This window comes from Bemisia tabaci, chromosome 1 (assembly GCF_918797505.1).
Source record: "Bemisia tabaci chromosome 1, PGI_BMITA_v3".
NCBI classification, from domain to species: domain Eukaryota; kingdom Metazoa; phylum Arthropoda; class Insecta; order Hemiptera; family Aleyrodidae; genus Bemisia; species Bemisia tabaci.
The window spans coordinates 32,844,103-32,865,849 of record NC_092793.1 but is presented as its reverse complement, the minus strand read 5'-3'; the positions used below and the strand labels follow the sequence as shown (position 1 = coordinate 32,865,849).

Here is a 21,747-nt window from a genome sequence, read left to right as displayed (position 1 = left end):
CAAAAACACCAAGCTGTCAGCTTAGCTCCCTCAATAAAAACCAATTTTTCTATTTTGAGGATTAAGTTTGCATTTCAGCTTATAAAACACTGTAAATGGTTCGAAAATACCAGAAAAAAATACTTTTTGATCTCAGGATGATATTGTTGCGCAAATTTCTTTCTCGTAAAGCTATATTTCCTCCACGATGCCTTGTAGTTCAAGTTAATTTTATACATTCGACGGAGGGAGATCTTCATCAGCTAGCGGGGGAGAGAATGTTACGTTTACCAAGAAAACAGCGACGGCTGAGTTTTCGACGGGAGCGTAGTTATTTTCAGGGTCGACTCGAGACGACACTCACGCAACGGGACTCTCAAGCGATTGTTGACTCACCTCGAGACGATAAGTCGAGCAATATGACATAAGCACGAGGAAAACCAACTGAAATTTCCGGTTCGCGAGCCGACACTTCAAATTTTAGGGCTCAAAACTTCAAGGACGCGGCTTGGATTTCGAAAACTAAGCCAAGTTCATGCCTACTCGAAGAAAATAATCTTCCACGTTTTGCCGCAGCTCGCACACTTTTTAAATGAACTAGAGAAAATTTATCTGAGGAGGAAAACCAAGAAATTATTGTAGATCGCCGTCGGGTTTTGAGGTCAATATGTTACTCGGCGAACCACTCACTTCTCGTCGTTGAAAGCTCGGAGCTTCGATCGCCTTCAGATGAGAATTGAAAAGGCAAAAAAATCAAACGAGAAGTAAAAAGTTATATCCGAACCAGCGTTCTGTAGAATCAATAGTGATGGAGTAGGCAATAAGCAGTGGCGGGGGTGCATGAAAATTTTCATCAAAAGTTTTTTGAGATCGTCAAAAAAGTTTTCGAGATTTTCCCAACGCGACGCTTAGAAAAGGAAGAACAGAAATCGGAAAACATTTCCTAAAGTCCAGAACACACCGAGAAAATCATTACTAGAAACGCCGATGTTTCGAGATTTTCCCTTTCCTCATCCCAAATGACCCGCAGTTTGGTTACACTGGAACCCAGCAACGGACGAAAGGTTCCATTTTGGTTTTTCGTCATGCTATATACTTCCTAGCGGTAATGGATGAGTAAGGTTAGAGGTGAGAATAATTTCGATTCACAAAGGATGATAACATAGCGACGATGAGTTCATGATCTTGAAATGACAAAAAAGTATTGCATCATCCAGCTGATCTAAGCTAAAAAACCCCATGTAAGCATAAAATACATGAAAGCGCTTGGTGCCTTATCATTCATTTGAATATCCCTGGACTGAGATGAAATGGCTTCCTATGAAACCCAGATGAGCCCTGATTTTCTTTGTCATTTTTCCGAGTAATATCTACCAGAAAATATCTTGATACGAAAATTCCGACTGAAATTCCGGAACTCCATCAAATTTTCCAAACTCTCTGGGGCATATTCCGAAATTCTCTAGAATTGTGGTTCAGACGTGAAAATTGAAACTGGAATTCCGGAAATCCTTTAAATTTTCCGGAACTACCTAGGTATATTCCGGAACTCTCTAGGTATATTCCGGAATTCTCTAGAATTGTGGTTCAGACGTGAAAATTCCGACTGGAATTCCGGAAAATTTACGTGGCGAACCATGGAAGACGTCGGTATGAGCGGAAAAATTAATATGTACGAGTGCGTTCCCTCGGCGGTGGTTCGGTGTGGGTGCGGGCGGGCGGGCGCGCGCACGGGCAAGCGCGCGCGGCCGAGACACGGATTGGAAATACACCGATCAAAACATTGACCTCTGAGGAGTTGGCTATCGGCCAATCGCGAATCAAGAATGCAGGTACGGTCAAGCGGAGAAAAAGCCGCGCGAGACGGGGGGGGGGGCGCTCCGGGAGGCAGGGGGCGAGGGGGGGCGCCTCTCGCCGCACCCGCGCCACCACCGCGGCCGGGAAAAATCCGGCGCTCCGCACGGAAAGCTGACGTCACGCTCTCCCTCTGGAAAACCTGCACCGTGGCCAGGCTCCGATACCGCCTATCTCTGTAGCCTCCTCTCAAAATTACCGCGTTCACTACGTTCCCTTGATGGAAGAAAATTCGACAACATTTTCGGTACAGGGCAACTGCTTCGCTGGCTTATTTTAAAGACAATATAGGGGGCAGTTCAAAAATTAAATAAAGCACCTAGGGGGTTCAGATGGTGCCTTGGGGGTGATAGACGGGAGAGTTTAAGCACTGCCTCTCTCAAGGTATGACTGCTTTAAAATAGAAAAAATAGTGTATTTTCTTCGAAAAATACACTAAAAATGAAATTTAAAGATGAAAATAACACTTAAAAACAATTCCAAGAGTTTCACCCAACATTTCAAGCCTTTATCAGGTCTTAGGTATTCTGTCAATATACGCTGCGTTACGCATCCTTTTTTTTTATTCGGATTTAATTCAGCTTAGGAGGAAAAACTAATCAACTTATTTCTCAAAATCCTTGAAAAGTGTCGAGGAGCGAAATGCAACTTTTTCCAACTCCCTCCGATCTTGAAAGTTAAGAAGCATTAACATTATTCTGCGAGGGTTAAATATTTCGGAAACAATGATTTTGGTCCTTTAGAGTCTCTGAAATTCATTTTTAAGAACTGTCATGCTGTCAACCTACTACTCATCAGAACAATTCAGGTTTACAAGTAACGCACTTGTTTGTCCGATTCTTAAGGGCCCAAAGACGTCTATTGAGATTAAGTTGTTTTTGGAATTTTTTTTATCATCCCGATGATAGATGACTGTAGTTTACGCTGATTGTGAGCTCCAAAGTCACATCGCAAAATAACGGCACGCAACGTGCAAAATTCGTTACATGCATCCTGATTGGTCGAGATAATCCTCTAGGGGCGGAGCACTGAAGAACCCGTTCAAGAAAACCGAAAGATAGCGTTAATTGCGAGAGGTTTTTTTATTCCTTTTGAATGTAATCTTTAGCGGCGAAAAAAAGAAGATACGGAGAAAAGTGTGAGAAAAAAGCTGAGTGAATAGGGAACGGCTCCATCTACATTCGCTTCTCTGCTTAGAAATCGACTTGACAGACATGACATATTTCGATTTAAAATTTAGTTACACCCTTTCGCCGGAATAAACATACACTGGAAAAAAACACATTGGATCTAGAGTCCAGACTCTTGAGAAAATTGACAAGAAAAAATACTCTTGATTCAATCGGATTTTTGCTTGAATCAAAACGAAATCCGCTTAAATTAAGAGGCTTGGTTCTTGATTAAGGCTAGATTCTGATTGAATCAAGAGTACTTTTTCTTGTCGATGTTTTTAAGACTCTGGACTCTAAATCCAATGTGTTTTTTTTCCAGTGTAGTCTTTTTAAAAAAAATTCCGTATTTTATCATACTTTTCATTCATTTTTTTTTTTCTTTGGGGAGCTTTCAAACGCGAGAATTTTCCTCGAACGTACGTTCCGGTAATTAGAGCCTGGCGGTAGAGACGCGTTGATTACGCTAATCCTCGCTCGACATATTCGCTCTGCCTATTTTCGTGTAGGATCTCCTGAGGTCGGCGTATCCATTGTGGCGGCCCACCGCTCGAAAAGTCCGTTCCCCTCCCCAGGTTTCACCTATTCATATTCTGAATGAAAGGAGCGGGCGCTGTTGCCTCATCGGGACCACCATGGCGAGGCGTGAATCGGCTGACGATATTTTTTACATTTGAAGCTATGGTAAAAAATCGATTAATAAGGTGTACCCGATGAGATGTATCCGGATAATCGATCCATTTTCATAGGTTTCAATAGCAGATCAAACCATTCATCGGGAAAAAAACGAAGTTCTAGGAAAATGCAACTAGCAGAGCTTGGACGAAAAGTTTCATTGAACGAATCTTCAATTTTTCGTAAAATTTTCGATTACCATCGACGAAACTCATCGATCTTGTTTGGATGAGTGAAACACGACGAATTTTATCTCCGATTGTTTCCGAAGGGCCTCACTTATATCACGTCAGCCAAGACAACAGTATGTGCTATCTTCTGAATTTTTGCGTGGTTAGGTTTAGGACAAAAAACTTAAATGGAAGAAGTTTCGTCCGCAAAAACTTCAATCTCTGCGCACACTGGTAAAAAAACACATTGGATCTTGAGTCCAGACTCTTAAAAACATCGACAAGAAAAAATACTCTTGGTTCAATCAGATTTAAGCTTAAACCAAGAACCAAGCCTCTTAATTTGAGCGGATTTCCTTTTGATTTAAGCTTAAATCTGTTTAAATCAAGAATATTTTTTCTTGTCAGTGTTTTCAAGAGTCTGGACTCTAGATCCAATGTGTTTTTTTTTTTCCAGTGAACTTGCAGCTTTCTCATAAGGTGATTGCTGATTTAGTGAGTTAAATTTTAATTGGATCGACCGAATTTCGAAGGATATTTGAATTTGGAAACTTTTTCATTGATGCCTTATTGAAAGACACGTCAGCGCATTCGACAAGAAAACTAGGAAAATTTGGCAAGGATGCGCGGCCTCGCGAAACAATCGCGGCGCCGTGCCCAACCCGCGAGAAAATTCTGCCGTTTGAATCGTAATTGCTGTGAATCAGCTTTTCTCTTCCCGTATGCAGATAGGCATCTCCCCGCGTTTCCTGAAAATACGAAAACACGCGCGGACGGAGGAGGAAGCGTCCTAGTTGTTTTTCATAATCCCTCGATGGATTTTTGTAGTCGCTCGTAGAGAACTGGTTCAGAAAACGGTTGGGTAAACGTGAAATTTTTGCATACAAGCCGTGTGAGAACTGGTTCGTTGAGGTCGGACAGCCAAGTGACCGAGGGGCGTAGCCTCTCAAACTGTTGAATGGGTCAGTTGCGCCTGTCACACATTCTGTGTCTTATCGATTAGTAAAAATAAATCGATGGCCAAAGTAGGAAAGCACGTACCTCCGATTGCAACATTCAGTCATACTTTATTTTTTTTAAGGAAAACTAATCAGCGTATTTCCATGAAAACTACCTTAATTTTCCTTTTCACTTAGTAGAACAATCAGTAAAAATTCAAGCTATAGAATTGCCTTGTTACACTTCAAAAAAATAAAATAGGAGCGAAAATTTTTAGACACTGCAATGGAACTACGTGGTTTCGCATTTTAGCCATCGAAATTAGGTATATTTTCGAACTCCAAGTTTGTATGACCAGGATCAATGGAAATAGTGTCCTGTGAAAACAAATTCGATGACGTCATTCACCGGATAGTGCAGAAAGTAGTCTACCCTACTTGGGTTTAATTACTATCGTCCTAAGGAAAAGCGCCGTATGAAGGATAGTCGTACGTTGCTATATATTTTCCGATAAAATACGCATTAAATGGGAAGTTTACACATTGATTTCCTATAGACTCTAAGGAAATTTAATTCACACTCCGATCTAATTTACTTGAAATTTGAGGGGAAAACATTCATTGGGAATCATTTAGCTGAGGTAAATATGGCTACGTCCCACTGTTCATACGGCGTTTTCCTCACTAGAAAAAAAAACACATTGTATCTAGAGTCCAGACTCTTAAAAACATCGTCAAGAAAAAGTACTATTGATTCAATCAGAATCTAGCTTAAATCAAGAACCAAGCCTCTTAATTTAAGCGGTTTCGTTTTGATTCAAGCAAAAATCCGATTGAATCAAGAGTATTTTTTCTTGTCAATGTTTTCAAGAGTCTGGACTCTAGATCCAATGTGTTTTTTTTTTTTCCAGTGCTTAACATTTCATTTTCGGTAAGTACCCGCGATAAATATCGGACGAGACAAAAACCGGTGAGTTTTCCGTGGGAGCTGACGTAACATCTGCCGAGTGACGCACTTGGCCACTCGCCGGACGTGGCCCTCGCCTTTCGCAACTCCCCGTAGCCTGGGGAGGCAAAACGGTGAGTTTGGGAAATATGAAAATGGACGCGATTGGATTGACTCACTCGGAGTTGTGTGCAAGTGGCGGGGCCTTGGACTACTTCGGGGTAACTTTTGCCGCGGTGCTGCCCGCTGCGTCATGATCGCGGGTCTTCCAGTCCTGGTGCCGGTGCCGCTCATGTGCCATCCGTCGGAGCGATTTACCGCGGAGAAACTCGTAAAAGGAAATCCCATCTGCCGCGGCTTGAATTTCGTGGCGATGGCGCTGGACCGACCGTGCCAGCCGCCGGCCGGACGTCCTAGAAAATTTCCGAGTAACGAAAGCCTTGCGCAACCCGGCTCCGAAACCGATTCGCCTCATCTTGTAATCACGCTTCCCGGACTCAGAACGCCCAAATTTTCAACCCAGGTCCGATTCCATCACCTTCAGGGTGCCAACTAACTCGGCAGGAAAAATACTTTCTAGCTTTCCCGGGGTTTCCTGATCAAAATGATCAAAATTCCCAAATTTTTCATGTTGGCATTTTGCATTCGTTGAACTGAAAATCCTCCACTTTTGGCATTAATTCCACTGCAAATGGCAAAAACATGTGAAGCTTTTCTCTACAGATTTGATTAAAAATTGAAAATTCAGATTCAAACGAACGTTTTTTTCCTCTTCTTGAATGCAAGGAATAAGTTCAGCACACTCGCGTAGTGAAATCAGTAACCTGAGTTGGGTTTGGTTAGGTCACGCAACTAAACTAACTCCGAAGCAAAGCGGAGCGTATCATTAGTATTTGAAGGCGCTCCAAGCCAAGCTCGCGCTCCAGAAGTTCCTTCCCACTGAAACATTCGTTATTGTAGTGATGCGACAAGTGAGCACGCATGCTGCTTGCATATTGCCGGGGATTGTTAACTGCCTGCGACATAGTCGTTGCTTCAGAATAAAATTCAAGGACGAATTCAGAGCCATAAAATGCCAGATTTCGCGGACCTCCCTCTCCATCTCCCTTCGTCACTGAAAATAACGGACTAACGCCAACCCATGGGAGACCCTATAGTTGACCCATCATTAGAGCCCCGTTAAGCAGACAGGAATCAATGAACACATCACCTGTTGCCAAATTTAAGTAAGCAATTTAATTTTTTACACGAAATCGGCTGTGCGAATTTTCGTGCAAATTTCAGTGAATTTTCTGCATAGTACGAAGCAAATTCCTCGAAATTTTGAAAATAATCCGCACAAACGTTCTCTTGTAAAAAATTAAATCGCCCAGTTAAATTTGGCAATATCTGATGTGGCGTGGCTCCTTTCTGCTTAACGCGGTCAATTTACCCTAAATCTCTCAGAACCACCCCTCCGACCAACAAGATCGCTCCATTTTCTCGTTGTCCATCGATTTCGACGAGCCCGCAGGTCCGAGGCGAAACGCGGGGCAGCCCACGGCGAGGCGATTCGGGCAGCGCAGAATGATTTTCGGTGGCCGCGCCTTGATCTGGAAATTTTCAGGCAACCTTCGACCGGTTTCACCCGAACGCACGGCGGCGGCGACGCATCGCATAGGATCCCTACCCGAAGGAATTTCAACGGTAAATTTTCACCCGCCGCACTTCTGCACGACCGGTTTTCGGAGAGCCCCGTCCTAGTCCCGGCCCACGACCAGAGGCCTTGTTCTCGGGCATCTCACAATCGGCCTCGCCAAACTTTAGACTTCGTCGCCGGCCGCCGCAACTTCCGTCCGTCGACCCGGGAGAGCCCCCGAATTTCTCCATGGCTGACATCTCCAGACATGTATCTCAAAATCCCACGTCCAAGTTGATTGTTCACAAGCAAAATGGAGATTTTCTTCATTTTTTCCGGTTTTCCCATTGTTTTAGCGCACTGGAAAAAAAAACACATTGGATCTAGAGAGTCCAGACTCTTAAAAACATCGACAAGAAAAAATACTCTTGATTCGATCAGATTTAAGCTTAAATCAATAACCAAGCCTCTCATTTTGAGCAGATACCCTTGTGATTTAAGCTTAAATCAGATTGAATCAAGAGTATTTTTTCTTGTCAAAGTTTTCAATAGTCTGGACTCTAGATCCAATGTGGTTTTTTTTCCAGTGCGCTAATTTTTACGCAGTCAAAACCGCCGAAAACAACACAAAATGTGGGTCGCTTTGTGATTCACTTCCTGAATTAAGCGAAAGTATAAAAAGAACGAAAATATTTTTCACAGTAAGTATGTAGCTAAGGTAAATATTAAAGCACTACGCGATATGTCATCCCTTCAAAATTTCACGAGGAAAACATGAGTTACTACTCCATGAAGTCGAAGAGCGACATTTTTCTTCCTCTTCTTCTTTTTAATAGTATAGGTCAAATAATTCCGTCATAAATTCATCCGGTTACTTTTGAATTTAATATAGGATGGAGTGCCTTAGTTCAGCCTCAAGATAACGCTTGGAAATAACCCGGGTCCAAAAAACCCTCGAATTTTTCGATGAACAGGTAAACTCGGAAATTTTTTTAAAACTCGAATGATTTGAAAATTTAAAAATCGAAGCGATTAAAAGGTCCCGGACGCAAAGGAGCCAAAGTTTTCGCCCACTTAATTGGGCGCCAGCGCAAGAGCTCAGCTTTCACCTGCATCGTTTCCAACGACTCTGCCTTTTTCCTCGTTGGCGAGCTTTTACGATCTCGGGTGCAGTAAATGTCGCCGTTTTGCGCGATGGTGTTTCAGCGCTGCGTTTTTACGACGCTTGAAACAGCGGCTGTGGCGCAAAACAATATCAAGCGAGCATGGTTGCGTCTGCGTTCCACTTATCTCCACCTCCTAAAACGGCGTTGTGGTTGTAGGTGCCAAAATGGCGATTTTCTTCTCTTTTCGAACATATTGCCGGACATCACGTGTCCGAATTAGTGACGTGACATCTGCACTCGTAACAGCGGAAGTTCTCGACTTAATATCAACGAGGAAAGTTGCGAGTGCGAAATAACGAGAGGGCAACGGCACGAAAGAATCTAAAAAATCGTTTCGACGCAATGAATAAAGATATTGACCAATGAGGAGAATACAAATGGTTCGGAGAATCATTAAAAATGGCCGCATTTTATCGAAATACAGCATCAGGCTCTCCGAACGATCCTGAGCAATTAAGAGCAAGGAGATTATCAGTTCGTCGCGACAATTAAAGTCGAAATAAAATGCACGGTTAACGGATTCATATCTCCTAGCGCCGGGTCTTTATTCATATTTTTCAAAGCGACTATTCGATCGTATTCATAAACTTCTCATTCACATTTCGTCGCATATTTCGTGCAACGCCTGAATGGTTTAGACATGAGGTGAAAAGTGTCAACATTGAAAATCACTATTTCTAGGCTATTCTTCGACTCCTGAATGCATCCCCGAAACTTTCAAAAAATTTGATGAAATTTCACACGAATTTCCATGAAACTTTCCGGTTCTGCACGACATCCTCCGGATCCATTCGGTGACGTCACGTCAGAAATCAGGGTGTCTACTGAAACAGGCTGGCCAAAATCAGTACTTTTGTTACAGATCTTTCCCAGTCTATTCCCAAGAAATTCAGTACCTCCTTAACAGAGAAATTCGGTACTTTTTCAGTATCTCCACTCGACGAAATTCGAAAATTTTATGAAACTTGAATTTCTCGCTCGAATTGCGACAAAAATAACAAAAATTTCGGACCTTCTCGCGATATTCCGCACTTTTTCTGTACTTCCGGACCGCCCTTAAAAAAGCAGTTCTATATCCGGACTTTCCGGAAATTCCGGACTTGCAGACACCCTGGAAAGTACTACAGCACCCGAGCTGACAACACAGCCCGCGAGGAATCGCGTGGATCCAACTCACCGAACATCGATCCCATCGCCACAATCCAACACCGAAACCCGTTCCTCCTCGCCCCCCCCCCCCCCCTTCGCGAGCACGGGGACATCTCACTCACGATGAGATCAGCTTCCAGCGAAGGAGCCCCCGCCCCCCGCCCGGGCGCCCAGACGTCCTCCTTCTCCGTCGCACACGCGTGCGTCTTATTTCTCCCTCTCTCTCGCACCTGGATCTGTTGCCGGAAACGATCGATTTGTGTTCATCGGGCGGCCGAATTAATAATTCAAATTGCACGCACCGCCCGCGCCCGGGTCAGGCGTCCGGGGAGGGGTGGTGGGGACCCGGGCGCGGCGCCTCATTTTCCGCGGCAACCGGTCCGCCGCTCCGCCTCGGCCAAACCACCTATCTCCCATAGCGACCTGCAGGCACTTAAGCGATTCTCTTTGAGCATCGGCGGGAATTCAGAACGGTCCGTTTCGTGGCTCTGCCGATCCTTAACACGACCTATTTTCGCCGTTTTCCACTGGCGGATCGTGCTTAGCGATGAATCGATTCGTCTGCCATTTAAACCTATGGACGAAGATCGATTCGGGGTATGTCTCGCTGATCGATTTTTTAACATAATTCAAACGGAAGAATATCGATAGCCAGTGATTTGCGCTTTGCTACTGCCCGACACCCGGCTGGTTTCTCGGCCGCTCCGAATACGGCTCCAAGAACACTTGGTTCGACCATTGAAGTGTAGTGGCGAAGTGCAAATCAACAACCATCGATATTTTCCGTCAAATAATCGATTACTATGGTGTTCGCTTCGAACTTCCTGCTAATCGACCCTTCTCTATAGGTTCAAATGAAAGATCAATCGATTAATCGCAAAGCACGACACGCTACTGGACGTGCCGACGGCTCAATCCACGAATCTGGAGCCGAGTCGGATTTTCAAACCGCGAGTTCTGCGGTTGTTGGGTTATCAGATCGTAGGGTAGCATATGGTGTGTAAAAGTTTCAGGGTCGCTATTTCCCACGAAACTTGAAAGTAAAGTCTGCTTCGAAGGTAGACGAACCTACTCAAGTCTCGACGAATGCTTTCAGATTGAACAAGATGTTCCGAAAAAATGTTAGGTGGTGAGTCGAATTTCAAACGTATGGAGTTGTCTTGAAGGGGAAAGGAGGGGGGTTCTTATAAAAAAATAGAATCAACTTTCAAATCCAGGTGAGAGGGGGTAATCAACCTCCCTGCTTTCAAAACTGATTGTGAGTTCGCAAAATGGAATCGTGCAATATCAACAGAGATGACCGCATAGGAATAGGCGCTTCCTTTTCATGCTGAGGAAGGAAAGCGCTCGACCTGGGCCAGGCATTACTCGTTGTAGGAGACGGCCGCAGGATTAAATCTCCGGCCAGGTAGATATGAATTGTGGGGTCATTGGCAATACCAATACTCCGCTCCAGTTGAATCCAACGTGATAACTAAGCTAGCGCACCGAGGAAAATCGCCGTAGGATCATTCGAAGGTTGCCGGATTTCTCGTGATAAAATCTTCAATTTGGCGGAAACTTATGAGAATATCACCTTGAAATTTTCCGACACCTCTGATAAAATTGCGGATAAAATCCTGTAAAAAATCAGAAGGAAAATATTCTCAAATTTCCCTAAAAATTCGTATTTTATCATGGGGAATTTGGCAACACCCGAAGGCTGATACGACGTTTTTCCTTGGCACATGAGCGAGGATGTGCGCGCTCCTTTATTTATTTACGTATCGGTTACAACAATGCTTGATACGGATACGGCCGACGACGACCCGACCGTCCCGCCACGACTCGCTGTTCCTCGCTCGCGGAGACGGATTGGGCACAACGATGAACACAGACACACATCTATTGGCAGGCAAACCGAGATTAAAGTCAGCCCCCCCCCCCCCCCCTCGCACTTCCTCGCGGAATCCAACACTTGCGTGGGTATCGAATTCTTCCACGGCCGCAGCCGGAGGGACGGTCCCGGGGGGTCTGATTAACCCCCCACCGCCCCCCTCCGAATGAGCTGTCGGTTTTTCCGAAGAATTGCTGCAAATCGCGGGAATTTGTCGCCTTTGAAGTCTCTTTACAGGTGAGAAATTTTGAGCCGTAGACAATTGCTGCAAATCTCGGGAATTTGTCGCCTTTTGAAGTCTCATGACAGGAGAGACATTTTGAGCCATCAGGGTGTCTACTTAAACAGGCTGGCCAAAAATCAGTACATTTACGGTACTTTTTCAGTGCATTCCCAAGATTTTCAGTGCTTCCTCAACAGAAAAATTCAGTACTTTTTCAGTACCTCCACTTGACGAAGTTCGAAAAATTTCAAAAATTTGAATTTCTCGCTCAAAGAGGATAAAAAATGAAAAATTTCCGGATCTTCCATGAGCGGAATTTCCGCACTCTTTCGGTCTTTTCCGGACCGGTGTTGAAAAATCAGTACTATTTCCAGACTTTCCGGAAATTCCGGACTTGTAGACACCCATAGGCCAGACAATTGCTGCATATCTCGGGAATTTGTCGCCTCTGGGGTCTCTTTACAGGTGAGACACCGTGAACCGTAGTCACTTCTTCCGTGAGCAATCTATGGCTAACACCACTACTGAATTCCCGACGAAATTCGAAGAGGGCGAGATAGGAAGTTTTTCGAGGCAGGCTCGACCCCGCATTCGTGGTATTGGAAAAATAGTTGCTAATTTTCAGGAAGTATCGCAACTTTCCGACAATCTCGCGCCTCGCGAACTGCTCGTCGTCGAGCGCGGCGCCTCCTATTTCGCATTCCTCTTTTCACACCTCGGACCTCCACAGTGCTGGAAAACGAGACGCCCGTTCTCATTCTGCCGTGCTAAGAAACAACGCCATAATAGCAATTGGATGTAGCCACATTTTCTTCGATACAACATCGATTCGTGAAAAGATGTGCGAATATTTTTCCTAACCTCCTTTTCTTACCTCACCTCGAAAACTACCGACATATCTGTACTCTCTCTACACAGGCAATCTACAGGGTTGCCACAGAATTTGTCAAATGAAATTCCCTGACATTGTCCTCATTTTCTTATTTGAGAAAAATTCCCTGATAATTGTGGACGTACCAGATAGTTAAAAAGACATAATTTGAAATAGTTTTTAAGCAAAATGTGTTGTTCAAAATGTCAAACCCCTTCCAGTAAGCGGTGAATAAATGTGAATTACCAATTGGACTACATTTTGCAATTGGGAACTATAAATTCTATCGCGGTTTAAAAACAACGTATGTGCCATTAGTTTCTCTATGTACCTGAGTGTTTTTCCAGAAGAGCCAGAATTTACAGTTCCAAATTGCAAAAGGCAGTCCGATTTTTCCCTGACACTTTCATCATTTTCCCTGACATCTCCAGGTATTCCCTGACTTCTTAAAATTCCCTGGCAGTCTCCAGTTTTCCGGGTGACTCTGGTATTCTTGAGAAGTCCAAACGCCACTTCATACAAGCTGACACCTCGGAGCCACCCAACTTTGAGTCTTTTCTTCGCAGAAAAAGGCTAATCCCTCCGACAGGCGCGACTTTTGCGCCCCCCGCTTTTCTCGAGAGAAAGTAATTAACAAGAGGCACCGATAGCGGCAATTAAAACACTTTGTCCGGAGCGCGTTGGCAAGCGCTCCGGCCGCGCGATCCGACTAAAATCTTGTAGATCCCTCGCCCGGCCGGAGTGGCGAGTCTGATTCGCGCTAATCCCAAACGCATAAATCGATGGCTTACAAGTGACCGGGGACAAAGGACATATTTATGGGGTCCTGCCGGGGAGTTTACGGCCGGATCAGATATCCCCCCGGTCGGGGGACCCGGGCTTTCTCCTCCCCCCCCCCATCCCCCTCGTCAGCGCGCGACGCAAACTAGTTCCAGCGGATTCCGCGCGCTTCCGAGCACCTGCTACCGAAAATCCGCTGAAAAAAAAAGCGGATTCGCGCGAAGAAAAATTCGCGGAGGCGAAGAGAAGTGAGTTACGAGGTCAGGCCGATCCGTCTTGGTGTTTCAAGGTCGGGTCGCATGTAATTCTTTATCGGCTCCGTTCGTCGCTTGGCCGACACTAAGACGTATCCACACTTGGAGATGAGCCACGACGAACATCGATTTATACGGACTACAGGGCTCATGGCGAAGTGTAGTTACGTTTTTTTGTCGGGAGGACGACGTTTTCATGTCATGTCGGGGCTCTTGTGGATTTCGAGTGCTTTACTAGAATCAGTGATCACTCGAGGCCCACTTCGATTTTCTCCCATTTTCCTTGTTGGTCTCGGACGAATTTTCGGAGCCGAGCGTTCTAGATACACACGCTTGACGTGCGCTCGGAGATTAAGACCATCTTAAGGCAAAACGTCGTACGAACGTTCATAAGGCGCCGGATTCCCCCGGATAACAAATCGATTTTCAAGAAAAGTTAAGTATATTTTTTTCCTGGAAATGTTCGGCTCCCTCGGATTGAATTGAGGATACCATTCCTCAAAACTAAAAGGGAAACGCTGGCTTTTTTTCCAGTGAATTCGTGGTTTAACAGGAGAGATTAGGCGACGTCCGAAGACACATACGGCGTTTTTCCTTAGCGCGACAGATTAGCCCGACGACGGGATGCAACTCGAGGTGTATTGTTTTCCGGGTTCTCACCACTTAAATTAGCTCGCTTGATCGTCTCACGAAAACTAGTGTCACTTGTGACTGCGTAATCCTCATGGGGGAGGGATCTCTTCAGGCATTGACGACTTTGAGTGTCGTAAGCGAGACTTAAGAACTGTAGACGATCGCGATTATTGATCGAGCTCACTAAATATAGTTTATCCGGCGTGCATACATGACGTACTTCGGCGGGGTGGGGGGGGGGGGCTGACTAACCTTTAAAGATATTTTTTTCGAGAATTACACTTTTACGGTGAGTATTATTTATTTCTCCCATCATACTAAACATTCATTTTGATCCGGTTCGGATCGCTGCGGGCTGATTACTGAAATTGATGGAAAAGCTATAGACGAAGAAGACAAGGAGGGATCCTATTGGTGGAAGCGGGTGGTTGCAATGGACAACGGAAGGTAGGTAATAGACAAACTAGCGACAACCCACGGGAGGCCCGATACTAGGTCCATCATTTTCACCCCTATTCTGTAGGAACCGCCCATTTCAACCAATAGGATTGCTCCATTTTCCCGTCGTCGCCTTTCTCTATCAATTTCAATATTTTCAGCCCACTGGAGGATCTTCAGAGACATACTTGAAAAAGCTCCAGAGGAATTCATGAAATTATGCAGCTCTGCTCGGCGATGTGGGAGAAAAGACAGGAGGAAAACGCAAAGGCTCGGCCGGGCAGCTGGCTTTGGTGGAGGGGGGCGGGAGGGTAGGCGTGAACGGAGCTTTCTAAATCAGATAGCATCGGCATGGAGCACGGCCATCACCATGAGCGCGCCACCAGCGTGCCAGCTAAAATCGACTTTCTTCGAGACCGGGAGCCGCAGTCGCGGGCAACTTTCTGCGCTCGACAAACGATGATTTATCAATGAGCTGAATTATTAATTGCATAATCCTTCCGCGCTTCCATCTGTCGGGTCTCGTCCTCGCCGCACAGTACCGTCCTAGTTCCTCCGCCCCGAAATACCCGCCGGGGACGCTGGAAGATCCACTTGGAATAATCCGGAGAAACGGAAATCTTCAGATCTGCACAGCCGTAAAAGCACAAAAGCCGTGACTCAACACGAAAAAATGCGATTCTTTAAAACTGTAGAAGCCGTTCTCTTGACAGTTTTTCGTTTTGCTCTGGGCGGGCTGATCACTGAAATCGTAGTCGAGGCAATAGACAATCAAGACGATGGGAAAATGGCGCGATCCTATTGATAGAGGCATGTGGTTGCAATGGACAATGGAGGTTACTAACTAGCGGCAACCCACGAGAGGCTTTATAGTTAGTCTACTGCCGATAACAACCACCCGTTTGAACCAAAAGGATTGCTTCATTTTCCCGCCGTCTCTTTGTCTATAAATTTCTATAATCAGCCCGCTGTTCTTTTTGTCGGCTCAACTAGAGGATTTGGTCCATTCCAGTTTCCACCGAAAAAAAAACCAACAGAAATTAGCCGAAAGTTAGTACCACTATTACTCGTTTTTTTCTGTGCAGAGAAAGGTTACGACATTCCGAGTCTAGTAATCTGTGAAGATTTCGCGAGACAGCGAGGAAGCAGTGGCCGAAATCTGTTCAGAGGCCTTTTCTCGGCTCGTCTGCATCACGATTTCGGCGCCATTGTTGCCAGATAGTCCTAAAAAGCAGTTCTCCCCCATCTAACCCCAAGTCGTGTATCACATTTTATCGTCTAATCTGGCGCGTTGGAGCGGCGCTGACCTGCTCGAGAAAACAGCTTCATCATGCAAGAGAGCCAACTTCTAGCCGAGACTCAGAATGAGAAAACAACAGAAAAAAGCACTTTCGCTTTTTAAACCGACGGATCCTAATCTAGCCCATTACACGCTTCCACGAGGTTCCGCCGTGATAAAAACCTCAAAAAGCAACACTGCCTTGCTAAGGCAAAACGCCGTATGAGCCTGCAGGCGTTGCCAAATTTCCTTCGAGAAAACACGAATTTCCAGGTGGATTTATAACTATTTGTCTTCCAAATTTTCGGATAATTTTGCTCGCAATTTCTCCTGAAGTTCCGGAAATTTTCAAGGCAAATACTCATATTTTTCCTCCCAAATATGAATATTATCTGGGAAGAAATTTGGCAACTCTCGAATGTTCATTCTACGTTTTTCCTTAGCGTGGCAGAGCATCCCTTGGACTCTTTGTTATTTTCATCCGAATAGCGAATTTCTATGGTGACGTCATCACCGACAGTGACCATTACACGTAGTGGCGCGGGCAATTTGACGTCGAGCGATGTCTAGGAAAACGGCGCTCCATAGACGAAGATGACGACGACTCGACGCCCCCGTGCGTCGATCGAAAGTAAGCGCTGACGGGCGCTAATGGATCAATCCCGGGACGGGTGACAAATTCAGGCCGTTATCGGCCCCCTCCCCGTTCGCGCTCTTCCAGCCTCCGGGGACTCATTACGGGCGAGTGCAACTGCAACTGCAACTGGTAGTCGCCGGTGACTGGTCGGCGAGTTGGAGCGGGGTCCCGTTGGACGGTGGAGGCCGGGGAATAATTGGCCGGGCTCGTCCGATGCCCGCGTCCACCATCGCGTCTCGCCGACGAGGAAAACCCATTAGGAAATGTCAACAGAGAGCCCCGCACCGTTGTCGCCTCTGCGCCACGGGAAACTCCTCCATTGGCCCATTCCGGGAATCCTCGCCAAAAACCCCGGTTACACTATTGATATCCCAACGTCACAACCGGGCGTGACGTCACATCGGTGCGTTCCCGTTGATGGACTGGTCGTTTCGTCATCTCCGGTTTTTACTGACTGCGTAACTTTAGGATAATAACTGCGACTTTAAGACATTGACGAAAGTATTGATGGTTAAAGTCGGTGATAGGAATCCGTGAAAAAAAAATCACAATTTCTGCAGACTCATCCGTAAAAATACTTGCTAGAAATTGTAGTTCTGAACATCAAAATGTAGTCCAAATGTGACTCCGACTGGTTTTGTCGGCGTTGGGAGCGTCTATGATGCATCCAGGCTCACAAGGGCTGGAGGATTTAAGACTACTTTGATTTCATGTGTATTCGACACGGCCATCCATTACACACAACTTGTTGCACGTGGGCGTGTCATCGGTAACGTTTGGGAAGCTCAAACGCCTTCATTTATGTGTGTCTGCAACACGGACATCCAAAGAGCACGAATAGTTGCATCCAAACGAAAACTTCAAGGTCGAGGTACATGCGTTGGCAAAACCCTGCATGCCGTACCAAGAAAGAACAGCGTATGAGCCTTCAGACGTTGCCAAAATTCCTACAATAAAATACGAATGTTCGAGGAAACTTGTGGTATTTTCCCACCAATTTTTCAAAAAATTTTGCCCGCAGCAAATCTAAATTATTTGGAAATATATAGAGAACATATTCATACCTAACTCTCCTCAAAAATAATAATTTTATCGTGGGATGTTTGGCAGCTCTCGAATGCTCATACGGCGTTTTCCCTTGGCACGGCGGTGGAGTTGGTCCATGATTTGTCCCCTCAAACCACCCGTTTCAACGAGAACGATCGCTCCTATTCCTTTTTGCACCCTATGTCTATAGCTTTGTCTATAAATTGCGATTATTGGCCGACTCTATGCGCGTTCTGGGGACGTAGGGTCGAGACGGGAAAACTCATAAACGTGGCAATCTACGAGAGCGATCCGGTTAATACCGTCCAATTTGCTCTCTTTAAAACGCGCTCCCTCGGCAGATGTTTCAATTAAGGCATCCGGATTCGGAGCGGGCGCGGGGGGAGGGCGAGGGGCGACGGCGGTTATGTCGCGAAAACCGCTCGAAAAACGGCCGATCGGGCGACCGCGCCGCGACGCGCGGTGACAATGGGCCGCATCGCGCATCGCCGTCGCCGGTCGGTCGACTCGGAAATTTCCAATCCTCGCAGCAGGAATCAGTGCCACGAAGACGGCGACGCACGGTGGATCGAGTCGATAGGCTGGGTCGAACATTATTTGGAAAATTTCAAAGCTTAAAACTCCGTTTATACAACATCTTGAGGTTCTACAAGTGAGTCTATTGGTTTCCTCGTGAAATTGTCTTCTAGATGCACCCCTTAGAATTGAAAATGTGCCGAAATAAACGTCTAAATTTGCAGTTTTAGTCAAAAATTTCGTGTCCGACCTCTCCGATTGATTAGATCCACTGTGCGACGGCCCCGCCGGGTACTTTGTGAGTCCAAGTCGACCGGAGCTGGAGAGCTTTCGAAAACGCAGCGGGGGGACACCGCCTCCCAACAATTTACCCCGCTCCTTTTCTGCGCTGAAGAAAAACATTCCGACCTTGTCTAATTCCTGCCGGCACTTTTCTGGGAAACCTGAAAGTTTTTCCTCCCATATGTTCAGGATTTAGTCCCTCGTTATACTGCTAAGGAAAGACGTCATATGAGCCTTCAGCCATTGCCAAATTTCCTTCAGAAAACAAGGAATTTCCAGGAAAATGTGTGCACATTTCTCTTCCGATTTTTCGGAATATTTTGTTCAAAATTTGATCTAAAAAGTCGGAAAATGTCAAGCAAAATATTCAAAATTTTCCTCAAAAGTAATATTTTCTGAAAGGAAATTTGGCAACATTCGTATGCTCCTACAGCGTTTTTCCTTAGCAAGGCAGTATAATCTGGTGCACCTGAGAACACCTTTAGATTTCTCCGAATCAGGTACTTAAACGGAGAAAATTGACAACCTCCGATTGTTCATGCGTCGTTCTCGGCAATTTAAACGTACAACTTTCTACAAAAAAATGGCATCGACAGAGGACTAAAAAGCTGGAAAACCAAGCTTTCGAGAAACCGCGGCACAAGATCGAGGGCCCAATGATCAGCTGATAAGGCAGATGCGTTGATAAAGTCGAATCCCAATTCGTAGGAGGAGCAGCCACGCACTTACGTAAGACGAGCGCACAGTGAGCAATGCGGTGAGTGCGGGCGCTCGGAATTAGCGTTAATCGCATAACTCTAATTGGCAATTAGTTTGCCCCCCCCCCCCCCCCCCCATCGGAGAGACTTGCGGTGTCCGGCCCGCAGCGGCGCGCGCGTGTTTTCAGGCCCGTCTCGTCGCGTCTGGTGTCAGCTCCACGAGGGTCTCTCTCAGTCGGGACCGCAGCCCGCAGCCGATACCGTCAGTCGAGTCTCCATGGATTCCAGTTGGAAAAATTGTTGTTGAAAACGTCTAACCTTTAGAAAAAAAAGATCTGAAATCCTTGGCATTCATCCGTGATCACCCTCTGTTACGCGCACTCTAACCTCCGATGGCAATCTGGGGGTTTGAGGATTTTAGCGCCCCTGAATCCAAAAATCGGAGACTGGCGCACAGCACCGGGAAAAAGAACTTAGAGCTTTATGGCATATCGAAGTTTTTCATCTTCAGACCGAACTTCACTTTGAATGACATAAGTTTCGGATGAAGAAAGTTAATCGTAAAAAAATCTTGGGAGAGAGCCGAGAATTCAAGAGCCCTTTTTCAATTTTCTTCCTGATGCACAGCAAAGAAAGTTTCCCTAACGCTATGTCGGAAAAAGGCGGAGTGTAAAAAAAGAGGATGCACGGATCGACAAGTTTGAAAATCTGCGACTCGTCCAGTTAAACGTGTGTAAAACAATCGATGTTATCGATTCGTGTTGCCTCGCCTGGAATCGATTTTTTACGATGCATTTATAGGGAGGGGGGGACAGCGTTGCCAACATACGCGGATCGCCAACGACAAGAACCGCTCATGTCCGGTGGAAACCCTATCCGCGGTTCGATGTTGCCAGATCGTGCGACAAAAAGCGGACAACGACAAAGATTCTAACAATGAAATGATGGTGATTTTCAGCACTAGCAGGTAACAACGCGGCGGTTCAAACTCGGCGCGGCAGAGTTGGAGCGCGCCCATTATTCGCGGGCCGTCCTTTCTCCGCGCGTGTAAAAAATTAACATTGAAGCGTTCCACTTCGAGAGGAGCCGAACATCGGAGGAACTTTCTAATCAGAAATCATTTTTAGCGTCGGGTCGCGATTTAAGAGCCGCCGTTCGATCAACCGAACTTTCAAAACGAGGGCCCCCCTCCCCCCCCGGCGACCCGGGCGCGAGGGGAGCGGATGGTGTGTCGGGAAGGGGGGGGGGGCTGCGAGTGGGGGAAATATCAAAACTCCGAGCAGGAAAAATGGGGACCGGTTCCGTTGCTACGGTGATGAAACAGATCCTGGCGCGCCGCGCCGCGACGCACACCGGTCCCCTTCTTCCGTTTCCTGGAACCCATCCGCGAAAACTCAGCGAATTTCCTCACTTTCCTTCATTTATCGAGGTTTTTCGGCGAAATATGACTCTTTTCTCCAAAATTCAAAACGACGATAACAGAGAAGAAATTACCTCGATTTTTCCTTATTAAAGAATTGGCCTAATCGGTAAGAAATTCCGCAATTGCACATAGAATCCAGGGATCATAAGTTGAATTTCTCACGGTTGATTGGAATTTCCTAACCTTTGAGAAACTTTCCACCCTGTGAGACTCCACCACCCTCGTTCTACTTAACGTCGTCCAGAATAACTAAAGCAGCTGCCTATTTCCAGACCTAACAATTTTGAAATTTATTACGTTCTTCCTCAAATGTATTTATAAATTTCCTTTGCCTCACAATAGAGCCAAGTCTGGCTTCATGCCTTAGAATAAAAAGGAGCAAAAATTCACGAAAAAATGCCTACAAATTTCAGTAGGCGGGCACTCCCTGAATTGATTACGTGTCGCTCAACTTTCGAGGGAACGTAAAAAAAATTCCGAGCGGAATTCCAGGGAGAATGGCTTACTGCGCGACGCGACTTGGTTCGCACAAGGAAGGGGAACAAACTGTTTCGGTTCCTGGAAAGAGACGAAAACGCATGGCCTCAACCCGAGAACAGCGTTGTCGAGCTTCGAGACGGCAGGAGCTTTCCCGACTCGTAAGCTCCAAGTCGCCGCACAAGAATCCGGTTTCATCCTCTTTTCGGCTCGGTAACGGATGATCTTTTCATTTTGGGAAGTACTAAAGAGGGAGCAGGACGTCCTGCAATTCTCTGACTTTTCCAGGATTTCAATAACTCTCCCAGAATTTATCACCCTGTAAGCCAATAACATAGATGTGGAAAAAGAAAACGAAAATTTAACAGTCCACGGCGCCTACTACAATTTAATTTTGGATTTTCCTGGTATTTTCCTGATTCATATTGAATCTAAAAATTCCTGACCTTTCGCGTGAATGAATTGACTTTCATGTGATTTAACGATTCAAAATATTCTATGCACCGAAAAATGCTTGAAACGCTCTAAATCTCTTGATCTATCGCCGATTATCGTGATTTTTCCTTAGGTAAGACATCAAATTTCCTGATATTTTCCAGTTTTAACTGATAGTAGACACCCTACTTTCTTAGCTGGAAATAAAGAAACA

General features: G+C 45.6%; 1 protein-coding gene across 7 annotated transcripts in view; it reads right to left on the bottom strand.

Moving 5' to 3' along the window:
* The window catches only part of LOC109037167 (uncharacterized), a 156,595-nt gene that overhangs the window by 114,566 nt on the left and 20,282 nt on the right, over positions 1-21,747 (bottom strand). The window lies entirely within an intron of this gene.